Source organism: Parasteatoda tepidariorum, chromosome 8 (genome assembly GCF_043381705.1).
Source record: "Parasteatoda tepidariorum isolate YZ-2023 chromosome 8, CAS_Ptep_4.0, whole genome shotgun sequence".
Taxonomy (NCBI): domain Eukaryota; kingdom Metazoa; phylum Arthropoda; class Arachnida; order Araneae; family Theridiidae; genus Parasteatoda; species Parasteatoda tepidariorum.
In genome coordinates, this window is record NC_092211.1 from 3,531,308 (window position 1) to 3,550,206 (window position 18,899).

At 30.9% G+C, this 18,899-nt stretch overlaps 1 long non-coding RNA gene across 1 annotated transcript in view; it reads right to left on the reverse strand.

The window, feature by feature from the left end:
• Window positions 1–10,257: 10,257 nt before the first annotated feature.
• LOC139426331 (uncharacterized) overlaps window positions 10,258–18,899 on the reverse strand; it is a 103,504-nt gene continuing 94,862 nt past the window's right edge. Inside the window, exon 3 of the long non-coding RNA XR_011637576.1 lies at window positions 10,258–10,411. This is a non-coding gene — a long non-coding RNA (uncharacterized lncRNA). The remainder of the gene's footprint in view (window positions 10,412–18,899) is intronic.

Here is an 18,899-nt window from a genome sequence, read left to right on the forward strand (position 1 = left end):
TAAAAAATTTCAATTGAAGTTTGTTTACTTTTTACAACTTTTTCGCAAACAATTTTAGTTTCTAATGATTCCTTAACTCTATAGAGCAAATTAGTTAAATTCGCATCATTTATTAATGCATTGGATTGGGATATCAGTTTATTTACTTCTATTAGCATTTCTTGGTTTGATAAATATGGCACGGGGGACTCATTCTCATTATCTGAATCAGACTGAACTCCTGAAAAAATTGAACAAATAAGTTTTAAAAAAATATGTATTGTATTTTTTTAAAACTTAAAACAATATAATTTTTGAGAAATTTTTTTTAAAAATAAATGGCCTTTATTGGAGGTAGTCAGGAAAATGTGGCCCTCTAATGGGAGGAAAATTAACATTATGTCTATGGGGAAAATTTTCGTTCCTCAAAATATTGGCCCTTAATAGAGGTGGCCCTTAAGTAGAGGTGGCCTTTAGGAGAAGTTTCCCTGTATTTATAACGATATCGATAATTTTCATTCTTTAATTTTTTGCTCTCTATTTACGAACAAATACATGCATTAAAAAAAGAAAGAGTTTTTTATTTTATTTTCAATAATAGTTTTATTTAAATGTGCTCATTAAAATGGAGCTAGCATATCGCGTTCCTTACGTGTGCAGTTGACGCACTAAAATGTAATCAATTTTTTATTTTTTGAAATCTTATTCTTTCTGCAGTTAAAAGCGAACAAATTTTCTTGAAATAAAGTATTGTTTCTATTTATAATTAATAATGATACTAATTTGTAATTAAATATGGTCACTTTGTTTTTTGAAATATCAAAAATTTTATTTAAAGATGTTAATTCACTTCGAAACTGTACATGTTTGTGACCATAATAAGGGTTTAAAAAAATAGTTTATTTAATTGGATTATTTAGCTTCTTAGGTCTCAATCATATGGATATCTTTAGAATATTTTAGAATCCTGAAATTTCGTTTATTAAAATGTTATCTCTTCATACACTATCTGATGACAGATATGACAATTTTCATGGAAGGCATGGCATTGTTACATTTTCCTTTATAAACGGAAATTTACATATATTTGTCTAAAAAAATATGTAAAAACAATAGGGATTTATTATTAATTATATTTTTAGGAACAGAAATTACAAGTAATATTTTTAGGAACAACTAACATATGTAACACAGATGATAACCGAAAATTAATGATAAGAAAAATATTTTTTTAAATTTAAACAACTCAATAAAGTTTATTGAAGAACTTGAATGTAACATTCGACTTATTATTTTCGACTCATTATAATTTACATTATTTCAGTGCCTAATTTATAAGTAAAAGTCCATTTCAGGGATGAACACTTTCGTCGAACCCGAACAAAAAATTTAAACTGAAAAAAAAAATTTTAAAAACATGTATTAAATATATTCAACTAATATAGATTAATTATACGTTCGGAATAATTTTTAGAAATTTCTGTTGTTCAAAAAAAAATTTCTATCTGAAGACGATAATCGATAAAAGTGCGATCGTTTTTTCCCTTTCGTTACAGAGTCAGTTTCTCGAGCATGCGCAGTCAATCCTAAAAGGAGATGAATGGTATATTTTAACATTACGTGCAGCCCAATATTGACGATTTTAATGAATGGTCATTGCTACGCTAATGATCACTATCTTACACTAACACGGATTAATATATATATACACAGGTACAATATTTTTATTTTATAAACGTCGTTGAACAGCCGGCCCAATTTTTGGGTTTACGACTGCTAATGTTCAACGACGTAGCTTTGCAATTCTGAACCCAATCCAGAAGACAAAGAAACTCCCGGATCAAGGTATTAGGAGAAATTTGCCTTCGCGGAGAACTTTTTTTCGATGGAACTAAACCGCATTTGCGTTACATGGAGAGGAAGACGCCGAGAACCTCCCACAGTTAGTCTGACTGCAACAGGGACTTTAATCCATGATCCGTCTACCACTGACAATATTTTACATTAGCACTGTCGTCGCGGTACTGCAAGCTGGATGCGGATTCGTATCGACCAGCCATCGCCGGGATTCGAACCCGGTTCACCTCATTGGAAGGCGAACGCTCTATCCCCTGAGCCAGTGTCTCCCAAACTTATGACTTTTGTGTACCCTTTCTAAATTATCCGTAACGCTGTGTACCACTAAATAAATGAATGTATTTTTTACTATAAAAAAATTGCACAAAAGTTAACAATCACAACTGGCTACCACTTAATTAATAACTGTTAGCTCTGCAAAAAATATAGAAAAATACGTAATCGTAAATTTTCATGGCTAGCTTTGTTTTTAAGTAAAATTTTTTGAAATTTTCGTTTGTTGCAAGATATTCAAGATATTTCTCATAAGAACGCGTACCCTAGCTAAACTGTTCCCGTACCCCTGGGGGTACGCGCGCAACACTTTGGTAAACACTGCCCTGAGCCATCGCGGCTCACACATTACAATATACAATACATTTTAGCACGGTTTAGATATTGTGTCGATTAGGTGTTATACAGATAAATATATATCAATATTTATATACTACGTCTAGTCTAGGACTGCTTTCAATTGTTGTATGTATATATATATATATATTCAACACTTTNACACACTACACCTAAGCCAGGCACTGCTTTCAAGCGATTAAGAGGGGGTGGCAAACGCAGAAGTGTACTTCAAAATATTGCCATGATTTTGTCAACCAATCTCTTTAGCTGCTCCAGAAGTGAGCTTTTGAAGAACACTCTTAAACAAGGACGATATTTTAGTGTCAATCATGTTGATTTATAGCCAAAATCTTTAATATTAAACAAACGGATTGATTTAGGATCCGAAATATGTCATTTGTCTTCCTTTTACGATCTCAGAATGGGGGATGTAGGGTGGAAGAGTGTGCATTCATTATTTTTCGTAATGAGTCTGACATCCTTTATCAAGCATACTTCATTCTCATTCCATTCATTAATTTGAAAAACTGGGCGTTTCCGGCGACAGAAGAAGATGACAGGTCTTTCATAAGTCATAGGGGAACATCATAGACACTGAGTCTGAATACATTCAGAAAACCCCCTCTTATTTTGCATTAAAGAACATTTTTGTGCCAGCTGATGTTCTGGAATTCAAAAAGGAGTTTTTAAAGGACAGATTCCTTTTGTATGGAAAAGAACTCGATTTCTAACTCTTTTTTTTTTATTTAGTTTGAATGCAGATTTTAAAAAGAAGTTATTGTGTAAAATTAAAGTTTAGTTAACTTCAAGATAAAGTTTCAAAATATGATGAAAAATTCTGTTATAGTTTACAAAGTGTACAAAGATTAGCAAAATTTATAAAATATAGCAAACTAAATTGTCTAAGATACGAGGTATAAAATATAGCAAACTAAATAGTGTTACATAGAGGGTCATTTAAAATTTACAAAATATTAGTGAATATTTAGGTGAAACATGGTTTTCGATTGAAATTATAATTTGAATTGAAATTCGCAATTTTTTTTCTTATTTTATTTCTAATTCCCACCTGTGTTAGCATTTCGTCAATCCAGGCTTTTACAGGGCAGATTTGTTGGTTACTCTTTCAGGGGCACCATATTAGGTGGACCAACGTTGCTCTCACAGTAAGGACAGATGGTACAGAGCTTGGCCAAAGAATACCTAAGGAGGCCTTTTCATTTCAATTCTAACCTTCAGTAAGGATAGGTTCGAAAAGGGACGAAATATATTGCACCTCCAAAACCNAAAAAAAAAAATAAATAAATAAATCACATTAACTATTTCGAAAAAACACTGATTTGTGTCAAAGTGTTGAAAAAGTTACTTCAGACAAACCTAGAGTGAGCCGTGATAATTCTGTCTAAAATACTGAAGTTCAATAGTTCAGTTGAAGTTTCAAATAATGAAAAGAAAATGTCGAAATATATAAATGAAAATCAATTCTGAAAACATAACATAAGATTACGCAACGGAGAAGTTCTCATCGAATAATTTGTTTGCAGTTTAATATTTTGAAGTATTTTTTTCAGCAATTGCAACTTCCTGACTTACCCTCTCAACTTGTTCTTCCACAAATATTTCTAAATGTCTCTTCATTATTAGTTCTCAAATCAAGAATAAACAACAGCAACGAGATTCAAATAATGCAGAGTAAAGAAAAAGAAAAAAGAGACTAATGCAGTATTCTAAATTTCCATTAATTAAAATAATTCTTGTAATTTATCATTTCTGCTTTTTCCTCTTTAAAACTATGTGCATTAATTTTTTTCGTGCTCTCTCTAATTGTCCGTAAATGTTAAAGTTTTTTCTCCCATCCGACTTATAAAACTGTGTATGAAATTAATAAGTGTTTCATAATCACACTCGAGGGGGTATTTAAAAGGACTCTCATTTTGTTCCTGTTCAATCATTATCATCGGAGAAGCCTAAATTGTCACTTAAACATGCAAGGAGTGGGGGGTTGAGGGACTAAAAAAGATAATTTCTAAGCAGATTAGCCTTAATCTAAAGATAGGTTGGCGGCCTTTTTCCCATTGTTTTCCCTCTAATTTGCGAAATGAAGCGGTTCTTTTTATCGCTTCTGTATCGGGTCTGATAATGAAATTATTCATATAAAACTGAAATACTCGTTTTGGCGTAAAAAAATTACTTTGGCGATAAAATTCTTGGCTAGATTTCATTATGTTATTCGATACAATTTTATGGGAAATCAATTCTAGGGATATCAATAAATTCAAATGTTTATTTTTACGATCTGGAGTTAATTTGATAAACATATACTTAAAAACAATGCCGAAATTATGTAATATTTTTCTAACTGGAATTAGATATTTATTTAATTGGTTTACCTAATAAAATTAACACAGAATAATGATACACATATGTATGACGGGGTTATATCAACACCTCCTATAAGAGAGAAGACCTTAGCATGGATCAATTTAGTAGTCTTACGCAACGAACATAAACTGCGCAGTATAGATAAAATAAGAATGTCGCTATGTTCGGGCTACTAGCCTGCGCAGTGGGTGAAAATAAGAAAGATGTCATTACGTTTGGACTGCTAAAGAATCAAATTTCTCGTTAATGGTAACACGTGTTGGAACGTTTTCTCTTTTAGGTGTTATCGGTTTTATCCCTGGTTCTGGAGGTGGCTACCCAGCTCTAAATGGATAGCTACTAGCTACTAATTTGGCTAAGATGTAAACGTGATTGGTACGCAGCTTTGGCTACAGCTCTAAATGGATAGCTACTAGTTTGGCTTAGAAGTAAGCATGATTGGTATGCGGGTTTGTCTACAGGATCACAATTATGTTGTTGGCCTCAAAATGTTGAAGTCTGTTGCAAAATTGATTAATACATTCAATATGTAGAACATGATTTTATTTTTATGTGTTAAAAGACAGTAATAGCCAGTGTTTCAGATACTGTCACGCCTGAAATACCTAAAAAACTATGCTGCACCAAACAATAGATTGAAAGTTGAGAAACTCAGCAAATCTATCACTTTTTATATATTAAAAATAAGCGTAAAAATGCAAACTTTAGTTTAATAAAGACAAAAATAATCTTAAGCTCTTAACATCATATAAAAATTTGTTACACATTTCTTTAAAAATGTGGCTCACAACGCATTGAATGATAATTTTTTTTATTAATCATTAAAAAGAGTTTCGCATATCAAAAGGAAAGAAAGAAATTCTTATTTTAATTAAACTGAATACTTGGTTTCTTTTTTTCCCTTCTTTTGCAAGAACTACATCAGGATATTTTTTATTTAAATAAACCGAGCATTATTATAAAATTAAAAAGTTATCTATAGATTCATAAACAAAGACGCAAACTATCAAAACATATTGTGCCTCGAATAATGACTTAATTATTCTTATAATTACGACATCTCAACTAATGAACGTCATATAAGCGTCTAATTAATGTTCCACTTGTATCTGAGAGTTTAAGAAAAACGCTTAGACCTCACTCTCCTGTCGCACGGGAAAATAAAAAGAGAAAGAAGCAACTGTCTGTCATACAAGTCATCGCGGCCTTCCATTCCGAAGCATTCGTCCGAAATAATAAGCATACCTTCTTTTTTTCATGTCATGCAGCTGTCATCAAGTAAAAGATATCGTTGTCTATGGAAATGCCAGTCTATCGGATACTTAACAAGGATGTTATAAGATAGACGCGCTATATCTGCATATGGGGCCTGTCAACAGTAAAGCCCCACTAGAGTGCTATGAAAATGTCGTTTCTAGAATTTGAAGCTGTAATGATTTTTCTTTTACATCCGCGGATGCCGTTTGGAAAGTAGACAAGCTGTCTATCTTTTTAAAATCTTAAGTTATTTTTTTATCGGGAGTATCTATTGTAATAGCTGGCATTATTGGAGAAAAGTTGATGTAGGGAAAGATGACGAACTTAAGCTTCAAATATTTTTCTTGAATTCAGTTAGTGTTTAAAAAATCTGAAATTTACAAAAAGACGTTTTTTAACTCATGTCTTATTAAAAAAAAAATTTTTGAAACGATTTTATCACCTCTTGGAAGATGGCAAAACATTCTCTTCACCTTCAAAAAGCAATTTTTGCCATCTTTCCCATTTAGGTGGGGTAATATGACGTATGGCGAAAGGTAAGAGGACGGATAGATTACAATGTAACTTAGGATATAAGGATGTTTCCAGAACTGCAGCGAAACAATTTAACTTATTGTGCATCACTCCAGCTAGTACATTGAGCATGACATGAATTGCAATGAAGCATTGAGCATGACCGTGATTGCAATGGAACATTGAGCATTTGCACCTATACCTTTGCAATGATATTGAATTTGCAAGAAAGTTTGATTTATAGATTTTTGATTGAAAGTTTGAGTTGATTGAAAGGATGAGCATTTCGTTATCTTGCCCCACGTCAACATTTTGTTCATTGATACCCAAGTATATCGTAAATTGCTGTATTAAGTCTTTCTATGTAAAGAACTCCCGCCACCGAGTCTGCTGCTATAGAAAGAAGCAAGAAAGAAAAGCTCTCTTCAATTTCTCTCAAAACTTGTTTTGTCTATTGGCCCCATCCATATTTGAAATATAGTTTGTCTAAAGTAAGAACTCCCCTAGCCATTCGTCTGGACCCGTGGCGATGACTATGGTAATGAGATACAACTATTTCAAGTAGGGGTGTGGGGTCATTGTTTAGGACAGGTTTTGGCTCGAGTCGGCGAGAGAAAGGGAATCTTTTCCTCGGTTTACTGTGTTAGCTTTAGAGTGAAGACCAGCTACCTTTCCTGGAATTCGCTATTCTTGTTTCCATAGCAGCAGACTGTTGGACTTTTTGGCGGGGGGAGTTCTTACCGCAGACAAACAATAGTTTACCGACAATACACCAGATGACTGGCGAGGTGTTCTTTTATTTAAACAAACTATAATTGATTTCTTACGTTACGAGTTTTGAGATCAATTTATGGTAGAGAAAAAAATAGCATATTCGAATAATTCTTTTGCTGTAAGATCCTAAAATTACAGATTAAGATTACATAAATGCATTAGATTCGATATTGTTCATAAAAAATTTTCGGTTTATATATTACTTATTGTGAGATTTATAACCAAAAACTAGAGTCTTCTTAATTGCCTAGACAGGTGCTGCCATTTATGATTTCTTCGGAGAAATATCCGAGTTCGCCATCTCAACTTGTTTTCCTCTATATGTAGGTCGACCCTGATTTGCAGATCCCGGGGCCCTTGCCACAAAGTCACTTAAGTGGCCTTCAAAAAGAGTCAACAAGTTTCAGTTAAGATGCATTGTTTTTAATCATAGAATCAAAAGATATTTTTTTTAGACAAAAGCAAATTGTTCGCAAACTAAAGCCTTATTTATAAGTCATTTAGAAAATCAAAATTTTATTTAGCATTATTAAAAAAAAAAAAACTTAAATTTAATTGATAGAGATGAAGTTGTTGGCGAATATGATGAAAATTAGGAAATATACAAGATATTTGTTTAAAGAAAAATTTAAGGAGCCCTTAACAAGTTAAAGCCCAAACTATAGTTTAAAAAAAATTTTAAACAAGCCAATTTTACTTTTTTATGCTTTATGTACTAGGAGTAAAAAAATAGAGGACATATAAAAAGATATCAATTAAAGAAAAGCAAAAGAAAGCAGAAATATACTGTTCCTCGGTTCTGGTTAGGAAACAAGATCATTTATTTTCATAAAATTTTATAGCTTGATTCAAAAATCGCCAACAGATGGCAGTCCTGATTGAAAAAATTATAAATTATTTTCTTCTTCTGCATATGGATCATTCCAAGTGAAATATTTGCACAGGTGTCTATTAGCTTTGTTCTTAGATTGCACGTTGTTACTGCAAATGGTAATTATTTTGAAAATAATTTTGACAGATTTTTCTCAGCTAGAAGCACCATCTATTGGCCACTTTCTCTACTAATTTTGAATTTTGGAGTAAAAGTAGCAAACTGTTTATTTTTATCTCTTTATCGTTATTTATTTATCTTCATTCACTAAATCGTCGATAATTTTAAGGGACAGCTGATATACTTTTTTATTGAACCACGGAATATTCAAAAATTACAGGTAAATGCAGGTAAATTTATTTCCTAGGAAAATTAAGTGAAAGATTATTAAAGACTAATTAAATACTATAAAGCTTCCCCAAATACACATTTTAAAACAATCTAATTTTTTCGCGAAGTTCATTCAAATGTTTGGCATTCAGTGGAATCCCTAATAACACATATATTTCATAAAAATATACATTTGTTTATCTTTAAACTACAAAAAATGAGGTTTATCACTTTTTACCTCCGATTGATTGAGTTCATCAAAATATATCAAAATATAAATAACAGCATTTAAAAAGATATACATCAAAATTAATTCATTTCTAATTATTTCATCACTAAGAATAAACACTCATTATTTGTTATCCGCATAAAAAAAAATTAAGAAATTGATTCAGCAAATTTTGATTTGAAACGAATCATTTGCCTTTCCTGTTCGAACATTAAATCATCTAACTCTTCCCAAATTACGTGCCAATTTCAAAAACTAGCATACCAAAGCGTTTGAATTTTTTTTAATTACTTTCGCAGACTTTTTTTTCACGAAAGCATATAGAATCCATTTAATGTAGATCTAAAAGCAAAACTAAACGAACGCGAAGAGAAATATTCTGAAGAAAGAGAATGTTATCTAGTCATTTACGGTCATTAAGAAGCGATCGGCTGGGTTAATGAGCCGATTAATAACCAGAAATATGAGATTATTAATAGCTTATTCTCTTATTAACGACGAACGGTCAAAAAGAAGTTAACTGCCGTCCTTTTAAAAAGTAATTTTATCGGCGTTATTTCCCTAACTTTCAATACTTTTTTTCTTATCTTAGGAAAAGGCAGAAAGAATTACAGATATTTTTACAGATGTATGGGTAATTTAAGATGAGTTTTTTTTTTCTTTTCTTCTTTAAAATTATAAAGAAGCTTTAGAATTAAAGAGGCAGTTAGGTATTACTTTATCAATATGTATAGCCTTAAAATAATGGAAAGGCTCTTAGATTAAAATGACTGACCACTAAAGTGTAATTTTGGATATATATGAGAATTAGAAAGTGATTTGTATTAGAGGAAGAACATGTTTTAAAAATTCTAAATTTTAAAAACATGCTATTATCGATTGTAAGAGTAGAGTACGTCAAAAATTGAAGATTTCGTAATTTTGAAATTACGAAATTTTTAATTATATAAACATGTTACCCTCGTTTGTTAGAGTCAAACATGTTAAGTGATATTTTAAAATTAATTTTTTTTTTATAAGCCTGTTACTTTTGGATACTAGACTAAACTAGACTTTTGCGTCATATTTTGAAATTACGAACTTCTAGTCTCAAAAACATGTCACGTTTGGTTGCAAGAGTAGAATATGTAAAGTTAGATTTTGAAATTGCTAAATTTTCAGCTTTAAAATGTGTAGCAAATATATTTGAAATATTAAATGTTTAAAATATTAAAATGTATTCAAAATATTTAAGTAAAATGTAATTTAAGATGTTTTCAATTCCAAACAAGTACTTAATCTTAATTTTTTAGACGTATAATAGAGAGAGAAAAGGAGCAGACATGCGCAAGAAACACAAGTGAAAAAGCCTTTTTTTTTTTTTGCGCCAATGTTCACTGAAAAAAATAATTATGTAAAAAAAAAAAAAGAAAACTTACTAATATATTATTATAATTTTACAATCACTTGCCTGGGAAGCAGGACATCTTGCTTGTTTTATGTATTTGAATTCATGGTGAATTCTAATACTTTTACTAGTTTGTCATATTGTGGAGTATGATTTTTTCTTTCGATCCAAATCAATCTTTATAGCAGCATAGTAAACTAGCTGAATTTCTGCTCTTCACCTGGGGTGAAAAGAAGTTAATAATCAATAAATGATGAAGCTGAAATAATAAAGTAATTCGAATTTTTTAAAATGTATTATTTTTTGGCCATTTCCGATATCTTTAACGCTATTAGATAATTATAACTGTCGTTGAACAGCAGATCCAATTTTGGGCTTACGATTATTAATGTTCCACTCCATAGCCTTGGAGTTTTAAACTCAATCCAGAGGACAAGGGAACTCCTGGATCAAGTATAGGGAAAAATTTGCTTTCACGGAGGACTTTTTGTTGGAACTAACCAGCATTTGCGTTATATGGAAAGGAAAACCATGGAAACCTCCCACGGTGAGCCTGACAACAGGGAGACTCTAACCCATTATCCGTCTACCACTGAAGGATATTTTACGTCAGCACAGATTCGGATTCGAACCCGGTTCACCTCATTGAAAGACAAACGCTCTATCCCCTGAGTCAACATAGCTCTTAACAAACTTTGGACAATGCAGCATTATTAGAAACGCAAAACATTTAGAAAAGGTAGAAAATAAAAGTGACGCTTTATAAAACTAATAGAAATATCGCTTAATATTTTTTAACCTTCAATGGATTTTTCTCAAAACTTTAAAGCAATGAAGTTATGCTATTTGTTGTTTTAAGTAAACTATTCAAAATTACATATTTTTCAGTTTTCAAATTTTTGATACCTCATTTTATTACAATTTAAATTGATGAATACTGATTTGGATGATATTAAAAAATTTCGTAAGCGTTAATTGTATAAAAACAAAATTTCAATTAGTATTGTTACAACGAAAAATAACTAAGATACAGACTTCTATAAGTGCTGTTTAATTACATTTCAAAGCCAGCTGATTGCAGAATTGTATTAACTTAAATTTTGTCAGAAAAAAATTAGCAGAAAATATAAAATACCGCACTCTTTAGATCTCTAATTCTAATTGGCTTTGCATTTTACACGTTTTGAGAGATACTTTCATGTAGAAGAAATACCCACCATCAGTTTATGAGTGAAAATTAAATAAAGAGGATTAAAAGCATATTTAGAATTTTAATTCTCTGTCTTCAGCCTTTGGCCAGTTTAGATCGGAAAGAAAGAGAGCAATTCCTTTAGAAGACGCTATACCACGGGAAACATTTTTCATGGCAAATTCTTTTCATAACTAATTTAGCGCTTAAAGTATAAAAAAAGTGAATTCGGGCAAACCTAGAGGGAACCATGAAATTCAGATTGCTTGAAAATATCAAAATGTCTATAAATATTCTTAAAATGAAGGGGGAAGGAAAGCGCCCTTCATGGAGAATATTATTCCTATATTTTCAAATAAAATTTTCTTTCAAAACTGATTAGATCCAATTTTAATGAATATTTCATTACCTTAATCCGACAATTATCTATCATATTACATTGAAATATTTTTTATTTATTTTAGAAACTCAACATTGAAATCCCAAGTTTAATGTCATCTTGCTTCTAAGACTCTATAAAACCATTTATTCCGTGATAAATTATCCTGTACTAAATTGTAATAAATAATCTTGTAAAGTGCAAGTGTAACGGTCCTGTTGTAAGGTTCAATGCATCTTTCAGAATGCTAAGAACAAACCAGTACTGAATAGGGCCGGCATGAGGGCCGGGATAGCCTGGTTGGTAGGGCACTGGGCCCATGTCCAAGAAGTCGTGGGTTCGATCCCCGCTGGCAAACAGGTGACAGATGCACGTTAAATATGTCGAGTCAAAGCCCTCCATGTTCCCATAACAAATCATACTTCTAGGGGTACTGATCCAGGAGTTCCCTTGTCTTCTGGATTGGTTCAAAATTACAAGGCTAAGGTGTTGAACATTAGTAGTCGTTAACCCAAAATTGGGTTGGTTGTTCAATGACGGTTATAAAATAAACCATGACATGACAAACTCTAAACTCCAGACATCAACATGAATACCCCAAAGAAACATCATAACATCTCGTCAAAATTCTTAATATTAGAAGAGACATAGAAATCCTTATTATCCTTGGGTTCTTCCCCCCTCCCCAACCCGAATAAACCGTAGATTTAATTTAAATAATTTGATTTTAGAGAAAAAAGTCCTTTCAAATTTAAAACCAGTCTTGGAATGCATAATTATGTTAATGAATATTTTTTTAAAGTTTGAAAAAATTAAATTTACTTTTTTAAACAAAGGGTGAGGAAACTTTCTTTATGGAAAATATCATGCTTCTTCAATCTCTCTCTCTCTCAAACAAATTCTCTTTCAAAACTGATTGCATTCAATTTCAATGAATATTTTATTATCTTAATCAGAAAATGATTAAACAAATTTAATTGAATTTTTTTTTCCTCCAGACACACCATCAAAATACCAGCTCTAATTGTCTTCCAGCTTGTAGATTCTATACAAAACCATGGGGAACAAAACTCATTTCTTGATGAATGATCCTGCACTAAAGTGGGTTTAAAAAAAAAAACTTGAGGATAGGGAAAAAATATTGGAATTATTTTGTTTAATTACAGCCTATCCGATTCTAAAACACCCGGGTTAAAACAGGGCAAGTTTCAGGAGATGAGGAACATTATTCCTCGTTGCGTGTATTTAGGTTATTTGCGCTTGGGGTTGCGGTTTGAATTGCATGGTAAGGAATCGTTCTGATCCTCATCGGGGGTGAGAGAAGGTTCGAATGGAAAAAAATAAATAGAATGATTTATAGATGGGGTGGAAGGAATGGTTCAAAACACGCGAATTAAGCATTATCATTAAGCACTCTCCAAGTTGTGATGAAACAGGAGGTTCTAGAAGGGGGTCTTTCTGCAGATGAAACTTGCTTAATTAGAAATTCGAATCCATTGTGGGCAGTCGAGGTAATTTCATTGCCGGCGGTCAAAGAAAAGGTGCAACATTTTTTAACTGTAGTAATAATTCTCATGTTACCCAAGCTCATGATACTTGAAATTTATATAATCTCTGGCCAATGTCAACTAGAACAGCATATACATGAACATCAACGCGAAAAAGAATGTCCATGTAAATTTGTGCAACAATAAAATATCTGGAATCGATGATAGCTTTAACCTTGTGATTTTTTTCTGTTGTTGTTCAAAGTGTGTTTTTTTTTTCTTTTCTTTTGTATTGTTACGTCGAACTATAGCTGCACAATGGGCTGTTGGCGACGGTCTGGAAAACATCCATGAGAATGATCCGAAGACATGATATAGCAATTTTGATCCTCTGCAGAGGGGATGCCTCCTCTGCTTCGGTAGCCCGACGACCTGCTTGCGAAGTCGAGCACTTTACTGTAGAACAGTTTAACGAGGACCGATACCAAGCACCTTTGGTCCCTTTGCAGGTTGATCAAAGTGGTTACCCACCCGCTTACTGACCACAGCCAGTGATGCTTAACTTTGGTGCTCTTCTGGGAGCCATGTCTTTACGATCAGTTCACAGAGGGATTTTTTTTTTCGATTGTGATAGGAATGTTAGTAAAAGAGCAATTAATAAATAATCAAGAGTAACAACTACAGGGAAAAAAAGTTGACTTAATAGAAAGACTAAAGGCAGAATTAAGGAAAGAATAAGAATCAGCATTACAAGAAACCAAAGAAAGGATTGCAGGACAGCACAGTCCACCCAAGTTAAAGGAATACCATCTGTTCCAGGCAAATGTATAATCCAATAAGCAGGTTATTCGATTATAAGGAGAATGTATTGGTCAATCTTAATTGCTATGTTTTTACAAAAATTTTCTTTGAAATGGTATATAATACATAGAATATTGTTTTGAGGAAATAAAACCATTTTAATGATTAATAACCAGTTATAATCAGAGCTGTTATTGTTAGTATCACAAAATATAAATGTCATTCAATTTTATATAAAAACAATACAAAGCTAATGAAAAGCGTACACGTACTAATATATTAATTACTTCTTTCCAAAGAAATCAGTAACTGAAGACTGTTTTGACACACATTAAATTAACGTTTCTCTAGTATTTGGTAAAAAGTGATGAGAGTGGTAAAAAAAATACTCACTTACTATGTAACTACTAACAAGGTAAATTAATTAATTGGTTAATCACTCTCTGACACAAGGTTTTATTAATTCGTTAATTGCTCTCTGTTGGGGATTAGAGCTGGGGAGGAAATCCCAGTTGAAGTGACCACATGTTGTATTATCATTTTAAGTGAAAAATAAAAGTTTCATTCTAGCTAGAGAACATTTCCTTAAAAATGTTTTTTTTTTTTTTTTTTTTTTTTTTTTTTTTTTTTTTTTTTTTTGACGTAGGTTGGAAACCAGTGTCTCTTATATATAATTTTAATATGACGATTTTATTACTAATAAAACAAATTTTGCTATTTTTTAATTATAAAAAGCAGTCTAATAGTTACGCAAAAAAATTTGTTAGATTATAGGAATTATATTTGTACCGAAATTTAAAATCCACAAAAAATAGTTCGATTTTTTTTTTCTTTTCATTGATATTCAAAAATTCATCAATATTGATTTTCTAAACTGAAGTAATTTCAATGATGAGTTATTGTTTCTCTTAGATGTATAACAACTGTATATAAGAGTAAATTTGAAACATTATTTGGAAATGAGCCGTGTTTGGATGATTTCATATTAAGAGCAGAAAAAAAATACTGTATTTCATAACCATAAAATATTAAAATGTTAAATATATTATGTTTTACTTATTCAATACATAAAATAATAATTACATAATATATTTACATAATAATTACATAATAATTACCTAATAAATTTACATAAAATAATAAAAAAAGTATGAAAATTAGGTTTAATAAAAATTTTGAGATAACGGGTTAACGCAATTAATCGAGGACTGACGACCATCATAAATAATCTTTTAAACGCTGAAATTTGGTACTGGTTTTATATAAAATAATTTAGTACCGTTAAATTTTATTTGTATAAGCGGGTTATTCAATTATCCGCTATGCAATTAAGTGGGGAAGACTGTATAAAAAAATTCTGTCGCATGGAATCACAGATCAATATTTTCAAATAATAGTCACAGTTTCGTAAGTATTATTGTACAAGTTTAGTATTTCTAAAAACTTCTATAGTTTAGAGATTCTTTAAGAATCTATTGTTTTGAAATTCAGAAAACTTTTCTAATTTTACAACAATTATTATTTCCATATTTAACTACAATTTATATTTCTATAATTTAAGAAACTTCTGTAGTCTTAGTACTTGAAACATCTAAAGTTTTAGGAACTTTTATTGTTTATGATTTCTAGAAATTTATTTAGTCTTAAGAAATTTCTTTAGTTTATGATTTGTGGAAACTTTCATAGATTTATTAAACTTTAAAAATTTTAGAATTACAAGAACTTCTATAATTAAAGGAAGTTTTTATAGTTTTCGGATTTTTAAAGTTTCTATAGGTTTCAAAAACTTTCTGAAAAAAAGTATACTACGGTTTTTTTTTTTCTAAACTATTCTAGAGTTTCAGAAAAGTAGTCTATAAGTTTCTGGGAAAGGTTATATTGCATTTGAAAACTTTTATTTTCATAGAATTTCAAGTAACTTCGAATAGTTTCTTATTTTTATAAAATTTTATTGTCTTAGAGAAATTTCATGGTTTCTACAAACTTAATAGTTTTAGGTAAATTTTAAAGAAGAATTAAATAAATTGTCGAATCAAGTTTTTTTTTAATAAAAAAAAGGAATAAAAGAAACGAAACTATAGTCCAAATTGAATATCAACACGAACATGTATATGAACAAGAATGAATCTCACAACAAAAATCAGACCTATAAAGTATTAAAAAAATTTCGTAGCTAGGAACTAATGAAAAGAACTATACAGTTATTAAAAACACTGTTTTAAATCAATTAATAATAATTTTAATTTAATTTAAATTATTTAAATCATAATCGACTTTAAATGAGATTAAATTACAAAGCTTGAAGAATGCGAAAAAAAAGAGTTATGTTTTAGAAGTGTAGCAAATTAAGAGGGGGGTGACCATTTAAAACAAAACATCTAGAATATTTTTTTTTCTTTAAAAAAAAAAAAGGCTTTTAAAGGAAGCTCTGAAACAATGTGTTGGCAAGATTCTCTAAATGCATTGTTGTAGAGATTTAGAAAAAACTCAGATTTTAACATGAAACAAGTTTTTTTCCTTTCTTTTTTCGCTGTGGGGGGGGGGGACTTTCTTTTACTTCCGCAAAGTATTATAGTGCATATTTTTTATGCTTAAAAAAAGTTGCCTTAGTAACAAGAATATTTTTTTTCCTCCCCTTTTTATTCCAGCAAGTTTTTTAACCCCTTATTTCTGTTATTTTCCGCTTAAAGACTACCAAAAAAGGAGAATATAAAAAATGTTAGAAAATTGTTTCACTTTTTTTTTCCCCTTCTCTTTTTTTCAACATCTCTATGAAATCCCGTTCTACATGTTGATTTCATACAATTGTTGCTAAAAAATATTTCCAACTTCTTTATGCTTGTGAAGTTTTGAAAGAATTAAATTTTTGATACATTTTCCCTCAGAATTAGCCTAATCCATATAAATATGAAGTGGGTTACGCTTAAAACAACATAAATGTATTTTATTATGCATTATCGCTTAAAGAGATGATGCCAGAAATTAAAATAGAGCGGAAGCTTGTATGCCCTCTTAATTAAGAGGACACCATACCATGGGAGAAACTTTTCGTCGCGTATTTTTTTTCACCTCCTCTACTAATTTTTTAAAAAAAATTGAGTTCAGGCAAACCTAGGGTAAGCCAATTAGTTTCTGTTACCGATGAAAAATTTTCAAACTACCAAAATGCAAGCAAATTATTAGAAGATAATTTTTCCATTGCGTAATCCTATATTATCGTCTCATAATTTATTTTAATTTTGCCTGTGTGATCCTTTTACTTAAGAGGACGCTATACCAAGGGAGAAACTTTTCGTCGCTTATTTTTTTTTCACCTTCTTTACTAATTTAAAATTTAAAAAAAAAAAATTTGAGTTCAGGCAAACCTAGAGTAAGCCAATTAGTTTCTGTAAGGAAGAAAAATTTTCAAACTAACAAAATGCAAACAAATTATTAGAAGAGAATTTTTCCTTTGCGTAATCCTTAAGCTACCGTCTCACAATTTATTTTAATTTTGATATTTTAAAAATTTGTTTTTAGTTTTTGAAACTTCATGGCTTTCTCTAGGTTTCGCCGAACTCACTTTTTCTGTACTTTAAATTTTAAATTAGTTATGGAAGTGAAAAAGAATTTGCTATGAAAAGTTTTGTCCTCTATGGTATCTCCAAGTATGGCGTCCTCTTAAAGATAGATCTCAAATCTTGCATCAAAGCGTGTTCCCTGATTAGACTTTTCCATTAAAAAAAATAGCACCCTGAGCCTCGAGGGAGAGAGAGCTCACCTCCCAATGAGGTGAACCGGGTTCGAATCCCGACGAAGGCTGGTTTATTTGAATTCCCCACCCGGCTAGCACTTACCATACGTAGAATATCTTAATTGGTAGACGGATTATGAGTTAGAATCCCCTTGCCGCCAGGCAAACAGTAGGAGTTCTTCGAGGTTTCTCGATCTAACGCGAATGCGGGTAAGTCTAGCACGAAGGCAAATTTCTTCCTATACTTGATCCAGGAGTTCCCTTGTCTTCCGGATTGGATTCAAAATTACAAGGCTACGGAATTAAACAATGGTTGCCATAAACTGAAAATTCAGTCGTCTGTTTAAAGACGGTTATAAAATAAAAAATTAAAAATAACTGCACCCTGTCCGATTCTGGCTCTCTTCTATAAATTTAGGTCTTTTTTTTAGATAAACAAAAATCCATTTTACACAGTATTGCTCTCTAGTACAAAATTGCTAAAATGAAGGAAGGGTGTTTAATTTTATAATTCCTGAGAAATCAAATTTCAAATTCTGACTTTTTTTTAAATTCCACTTCTTCGGAACTATAAGACTGATTTCGATCAAATTTTGAATTTTGTCACATAAAATTACATTCTTTAAAATTATGTAAAAATTTGTATACTTTACAATTCAAAAAATTTTCGGTATTATTAAATTAAATAAAAAAAAACTATTAAATATCTTTTGCATGGGATTATTTTTAAGTAAGCAAATTTTATAATTGTGTATGAAAATTTTTTCAATTATTTCAAAATTCTCGAGATATAGGGCAATACGCAAAAAGTAAAATTAACGATAAGGGGTCCAAATTTTCGACCACTTTCTTGAAAAAAACTATTCAGAACATATCTCCCAAATTGAGGTCAGAAATTCAGATCCATCAAAAAAAGGTATGATTATTCTGAAAAAGTGCGTTTTTAGGATTGATTTCGTAATTTAAAATAACGCATGCACTACCTAATTAATACATTTGAGGTCACTCCAGCGAACTCATGAGCTTGAATCCTATTACGTTAAAATCAGATCATTAGATCAAAAGTTATTCCGGGGGATACTTATTTTTAGCATTGTTAATTAAGTCACATACATAATT